This window comes from Rhinopithecus bieti, unplaced genomic scaffold (genome assembly GCF_001698545.2).
Source record: "Rhinopithecus bieti isolate Rb0 unplaced genomic scaffold, ASM169854v2 scaffold_15296, whole genome shotgun sequence".
NCBI lineage: Eukaryota > Metazoa > Chordata > Mammalia > Primates > Cercopithecidae > Rhinopithecus > Rhinopithecus bieti.
In genome coordinates this window covers 3,591,000-3,597,566 of record NW_016809075.1, presented here as the reverse complement: position 1 = coordinate 3,597,566, position 6,567 = coordinate 3,591,000, and the positions used below count along the sequence as shown (strand labels likewise).

Below are 6,567 nucleotides of genomic sequence, written 5' to 3'. Positions count from 1 at the left end.
AAAAAAAAAAAAAAAGGTACAAAATATATTAGTTTACTAACTCTACATGTGTCATTGCACTCCATCCTGGGCAACAAGAACGAAACTCCATCTCAAAAATAAATAAATAAATAAATAAATTTCTACGAAATATCGTCTTCTGAAAATTTAAGTATTTTTGCCCACTGGGTTGATGGAAACAGAAAGGGTTCTAGGCCAGAATGTTCATATTTCAAACACTTTCAAATTATAACTATTGTTACATGTTTGCAGTTAATTCAAGACTGCTGTTACATAGGGGACAGATTAACTCCTTACTTCAAATATCTAGTCTACCTAGATGTTTGGAAGTGTCCCATGTATATTAAATGTAGAGGTAGTGAAATATCACTTTGTAAATATCTTTTTGTTAAAATTTATAGGAAACGGCCGGGCACAGTGGCTCAAGCCTGTAATCCCAGCACTTTGGGAGGCCGAGGTGGGCGGATCACGAGGTCAGGAGATCGAGACCATCCTGGCTAACACGGTGAAACCCCGTCTCTACTAAAAAAATACAAAAAACTAGCCGGGCGAGGTGGCGGGTGCCTGTAGTCCCAGCTACTCGGGAGGCTGAAGCAGGAGAATGGCGTAAACCCGGGAGGCGGAGTTTGCAGTGAGCTGAGATCTGGCCACTGCACTCCAGCCTGGGTGACAGAGCAAGACTCCTTCTCAAAAAAAAAAAAAAAAAAAAAATTTATAGGAAACACTGCCTTTTGGAAATTGAATTGTTTAACCACCTTCGTGAGCAGTGTAGTACTATCTATACTTGTTGGATAGTTTAGAGGAGGTGGGAGGGAAGAAATCGCAAAAGATCAGTGTGTTTATACTTGGACATTTTCAGACACTATTTTTCTATATGTTTTGTGCACTTTGTTTTGCTCTATATATAGCATATATAATGGCAAATGCATCCTAATTTTGTAATATCTAATTGCTAGATGTTAAAGAGGTTGCCCGTGTATGATAAAGTACTTAGTAAATTTAGCATATTTTGTACACTTTGTGTTGAAATTCATAGGAAACTTGTCTTCTGTGAATGACTTTTGGATAGGAATTTGTTCAACCATCTCTAAGCATTACACATGCCTGTACTTGTCCACTGGATTGAAAGCAGAGAGAAGGAAGTGAGGAGGGAATGGTTCAAGGCCAAAATGGTCATTTTTTTAAAAAATTTTTTGAGACGGAGTCTTACTCTGTCACCCAGGCGGGAGTGCAGTGGCACAATTTCGGCTCACTGCAAGCTCCGCCTTCCAGGTTCACGCCATTCTCCTGCCTCAGCCTCTCAAGTAGCTGGGACTACAGGTGCCCACCACCATGCCTGGCTAATTTTTTTGTATTTTTAGTGGAGACGGGGTTTCACCATGTTAGCCAGGATGGTCTCAATCTCTTGACCTCATGATCCACCCGCCTCGGCCTCCCAAAGTGCTGGGATTACAGGTGTGAGCCACCGTGCCTGGCCCAAAATGGTCATATTTAGGAGATACCTTAGATGATAACCATGGTTACATGTGTGGAATTTTATTGAACAGTGCTGTGCACATGGTGGACAAGTTATATGAAATATCTAGTCTTTCTAGATATTTGGAAGTGCTTCATGTATTTAAAAGTAGTAGTAGAATAACATTGTTTTTTTGTTTTGTTTTGTTTTTGTTTTTGTTTGTTTTTGTTTGAGACGGAGTCTCACTCTGTCACCCAGGCTGGAATGCAGTGGCGCGATATTGGCTCACTGCAACCTCTGCTTCCTGGGTTCAAGTGATTCTCCTGCCTCAGCCTCCTGAGTAGCTGGGATTACAGGGGCACACCACCATGCCTAGCTAATTTTTGTATTTTTAGTAGAGACAGGGTTTTACCATGTTGGCCAGGCTGGTCTTGAACCCCTGACCTCAGGCAATCCACCCACCTAGGCCTCCCAAAGTGCTTGGATTACAGTCATGAGCCACTGCACCTGGCGAATAATACTTTTTGTAAATAACTTTTAATAACTGATCGGGCTGGGCACAGTGGCTCACACCTGTAATCCCAATACTGTGGGAGGCCGAGGCTGGTGAATCATTTGAGGTCAGGAGTTCCAGAACAGCCTGGCCAACATGGCAAAACCCCGTCTCTACTAAAAACACAAAAATTAGCTGGACTTGGTGGTGAGCGCCTGTAATCCCAGCTACTCAGGAGGTTGAGGCATGAGAATCACTTGAACCCGGGAGGCAGAGACTGCAGTGAGCTGAGATCGTGCCACTGTACTCCAACCTAGGTGACAGAGTGACTCTGTCTCAAAAAAGAAAAGAAAAAAGAAAAAAACTGGTAGGAAATACTGTTTGGAAGTAGAATTGTTGAATCACCTCTGTGAACAGTGTACTCTCTGTACTTGTTCATTCGGTTGAGGGAGGTGGGCGGGATGAAATTTCCTGATTGGGACATTGTACTACAGCTATGCAACATGTTACCACTGGGAGAAAATGGCTGTGTTATTTCCTACATGTGAATCTGCAATGACCTCAAAATAAATTTTTGTTAAAAAGTACACCACTGGATTCTGCAAGCCTCCCGAGCACACGTCGGTAGCCGGCTCCCCTCACTGAATCACCGAGCTCTCTCCCCGGCTGTATTTCCAAAATGTCGCTTTCTAACAAGCTGACCCTGGATAAGCTGGACGTGAAAGGAAGCCAGTCATTATGAGAGTCAATTTTAATGTTCCTATGAAGAACAACCAGATAACAAACAACCAGAGGATTAAGGCTGCTGTCCCAAGCATCAAATTCTGCTTGGACAATGGATCCAAGTCAGTAGTTCTTATGAGACACCTAGGCCAGCCTGATGGTGTCCCTATGCCTGACAAGTACTCCTTAGAGCCAGTTGCTGTAGAACTCAAATCTCTGCTGGGCAAGGATGTTCTGTTCTTCAAGGACTGTGTAGGCCCGGAAGTGGAGAAAGCCTGTACCAACCCAGCTGCTGGGTCTGTCATCCTGCAGGAGAACCTCCGCTTTCAGGTGGAGGAAGAGGGAAGGGAAAAGATGCTTCTGGAAACAACGCTAAAGCCGAGCCAGCCAAATTAGAAGCTTTCCAAGCTTCACTTCCCAAGCTAGGGGATATCTACGTCAGTGATGCTTTTGGCACTGCTCACAGAGCCCACAGCTCCATGGCAGAAGTCAATCTGCCACAGAAGGCTGGTGGTGTTTTGTTTTGTTTTGTTTGTTTGTTTGTTTGTTTTGATGAACAAGGAGCTGAACTACTTTGCCAAGGACTTGGAGAGCCCAGAGCGACACTTCCTGGCCATCCTGGGCAGAGCTAAAGTTGCAGACAAGATCCAGCTGATCAAGAATATGCTGGACAAAGTCAATGAGATGATTATTGGTGGTGGAATGGCTTTTACCTTCCTTAAGGTGCTCAACAACATGGAGATTGGCACTTCTCTGTTTGATGAAGAGGGAGCCAAGATTGTCAAAGACCTAATGTCTAAAGCTGAGAAGAATAGTGTGAAGAATATCTTGCCTGTTGACTTTCTCACTGCTGGCAAGTTTGATGAGAATGCCAAGACTGGCCAAGCCACTGTGGCTTCTGGCATATCTGCTGGCAGGATGGGCTTGGACTGTGGTCCTGAAAGCAGCAAGAAGTATGCTGAAGCTGTCACTCGGGCTAAGCAGATTGTGTGGAATGGTTCTGTGGGGTTTTTTGGGGTTTTGGGGGTTTGTTTGTTTTGAGATGGAGTCTCACTATGTCACCCAGGCTGGAGAGCAATGGCGTGGTCTTGGCTCACTGCAACCTCCGCCTCCCTGATTCAAGTGATTCTCCCGCCTCAGCCTCCCGAGTAGCTGGGACTACTGGCTCGTGCCACCATGCCCGGCTAATTTTTGTATTTTTAGTAGAGACTGGGGTTTCACCATGTTGGCCAGGCTGGTCTCGAACTCCTGACCTCGTGATCTGCCCACCTCAGCCTCCCAAAGTGGGGGATTACAGGCGTGAGCCACCGTGCCTGGCCTGGAATTTCATCTTGTTTCCATGCTAAGTAGTAAAACGGTGACAAAGCTAATCAGAGTATAAGCTACATCAAAAGAGAACTAAGCTAACACAGCTCACTTTTTTTAACAGGGAAAATATAAATATATGCGCTCTAGAATGCACAGTGGTTTAGTCACTAAGAAATTCAGATGGGATCTTGAAGAATATAGGCAAATCCAGGGTGCAGTAAAGATGAGCTGAGATGCCGTGTCACTGTTTAAGGGCTCGTGGCACTGCATCTCTCAACCACTAGCTGAATCTTGACATGGAAGCTTTTAGCTAATGCCAAGTGGAGATGCAGAAAATGCTAAGTTGACTTAGGGGCTGTGCACAGGAACTAAAAGGCAGGAAAGTACTAAATATTGCTGAGAGCATCCACCCCAGGATGGACTTTACCTTGTAGGAGCTCTAAACTGGCACCACTCCCAGTGCTCACATGACTGACTTTATCTTCCGTGTTCCATTTTGCACAGCAAGTGGCAGTGTCTCCACCACCTATGATGGTGATGCAGCCCCTAGAAGTGGCTTTCACCACCTCGTCCATGAGGGCTTTGGTCTCCCAAAGTGCTTGGATTACAGGTGGGCGAATCACCTGAGATCAGGAGTTCGATACTAGTCTGGCCAACATGGTGAAACTCCATCTCTACTAAAAATACAAAAATTAGCCAGGCGTGGTGGCGGGCACCTGTAATCCCAGCTACTTTGGAGGCTGAGGCAGGAGAATCACTTGAACCCAGGAGGCAGAGGTTGCAGTGAGCCAAGATCGTGCCATTGCACTTCATCCTGAGCGACAGGGTGAGACTCCATCTCAAATACTCCTACTAATAAATAGTGATAATGAAAAGACACCAGAGACCTCTCTTTCTGTCACCCCCATGCCCTTTCCCCAACTTGAGGGCACAACCAGAAAGTAGCCATCTTTGAGCCAGGAAGAAAGCCCTCACCAAGAACAGAATCTACTGTCATTTTGACTTTGGACTTTGTGGTGTCAAGAATCATATTTTGTTATTGTATTATATTTTGTTATTTTGTAATCATATGGTATTTTGTTATAGTGGCTCAAGAAGAGTAAAAGACAGAAATGGAAGAAAGTTAAACCCATCCCACTAGAGGTTTGTCATGGAGGGGACAGAGTGTTGGGTTTAGGCTTGAGCTTTGGAGTTGGAAAGAACTGAGCTCACACCTAGACTGGGGACCTTGGACAAGTCCCATGAGTTCTCTGAACCTTCATAGCCCCTTCTGTAAAATGAAGATAATAAAGCTGTTGTGAATGCACCTTGAAACTGCAAGACACATGTCTAAGCACCAGATAGGCACTCAATAAATAGCGGTAGTGCTACTCTTTGTATTAATGTCTTTCTAGTTATTCATGCTCATGATACAGTGGGACAGGCAGACTGGGTCTTCAAGACTTCAGGTGCCGGGCTGAGGAGCTTGGACTTGCACTTGAGAGCACTAGGGAGCCATGGGAGGTGTGTGAGCAGGGGAGAGACAGAAAAATGTCCCTTTGGTGCTGGGGTGAATGACTAGGAATTCAAGTTTGGGAGACCAAGGAGGACACTTTGACAGGTACCCAGGTGAGTGTCTAGACCTGGGTGGTGGCAATCGGGATGATGGGAGTGAGAAGAAATAAGTAGTCTGGGCTTGGTGGCTCATGCCTGTAATCCCAGCACTTTGGGAGGCCAAGGTGGGTGGATCACCTGCAGTCGGGAGTTCAAGACCAGCCTGGCCAACATGGTGAAACCCCATCTCTACTAAAAATACAAAAATTACCCAGGTGGGGCTGGGCGCTGTGGCTCACGCCTGTAATCCCAGCACTTTGGGAGGCCAAGGCGGGCAGATCACGAGGTCAGGAGTTTGAGCCCAGGCTGGCTGACATGATGAAACTCTGTCTCTACTAAAAATACAAAAATTAGCTAGGCATGGTGGTGCGTATCTGTAATCCCAGCTACTCGGGAGGCTGAAGCAGAATTGTTTCAACCCGGGAGGTGGAGGTTGCAGTGAGTTGAGATCATGCTAATGTACTCCAGTCTGGGCAACAAGAGCGAAACTCTGTCTCAAAAAGAAAAAAAGAAAATTATCCAGGCATGGTGGCAGGCGCCTGTAATCACAGCTGCCCAGGAGGCTGAGGCAGGAGAATCACGTGAACCCGGGAGGTGAAGGTTGCAGTGAGCCGAGATTGCGCCACTGCACTCCAGCCTAGGTGATATGAGGCTCCGTCTCCAAATAATAATAATAATAATAATAATTAATAAATACATATATAAATAAGTAGTTAAGTAGTTCAGGATGAGTATTGGGTATAGGGCTTGAATGGTAACTCCATGACCCAGGTCGGAAGTAGCAGTTAAGAGGGGTTGGGATATCAATGTCAGTTTTCACTTTGCCTAGAATGTTTTTTTCACTGCGTCTTTCTGAAATATTCTTACTGGTCCTTGGAGACACTGCCCAAAGATCCCTCCTCTGAGAATCGCCCTGGAACACGTGTGGTTTGCAATTTCCTGCAAAGCTGCTGCTCATGATGTTATCCTACAAACATCCAAATCCCGGCATATG

The 6,567-nt window shown here is 45.5% G+C and overlaps 1 pseudogene across 1 annotated transcript; it reads left to right on the top strand.

Moving 5' to 3' along the window:
* The first annotated feature begins 2,430 nt into the window (after window positions 1–2,430).
* LOC108539590 (phosphoglycerate kinase 1 pseudogene) lies at window positions 2,431–3,713 on the top strand (annotated as a pseudogene). Its single transcript, XR_001888437.1, has 2 exons — window positions 2,431–3,202; window positions 3,234–3,713. The product of XR_001888437.1 is annotated as a phosphoglycerate kinase 1 pseudogene (transcript).
* The last annotated feature ends 2,854 nt before the right edge of the window (window positions 3,714–6,567 follow it).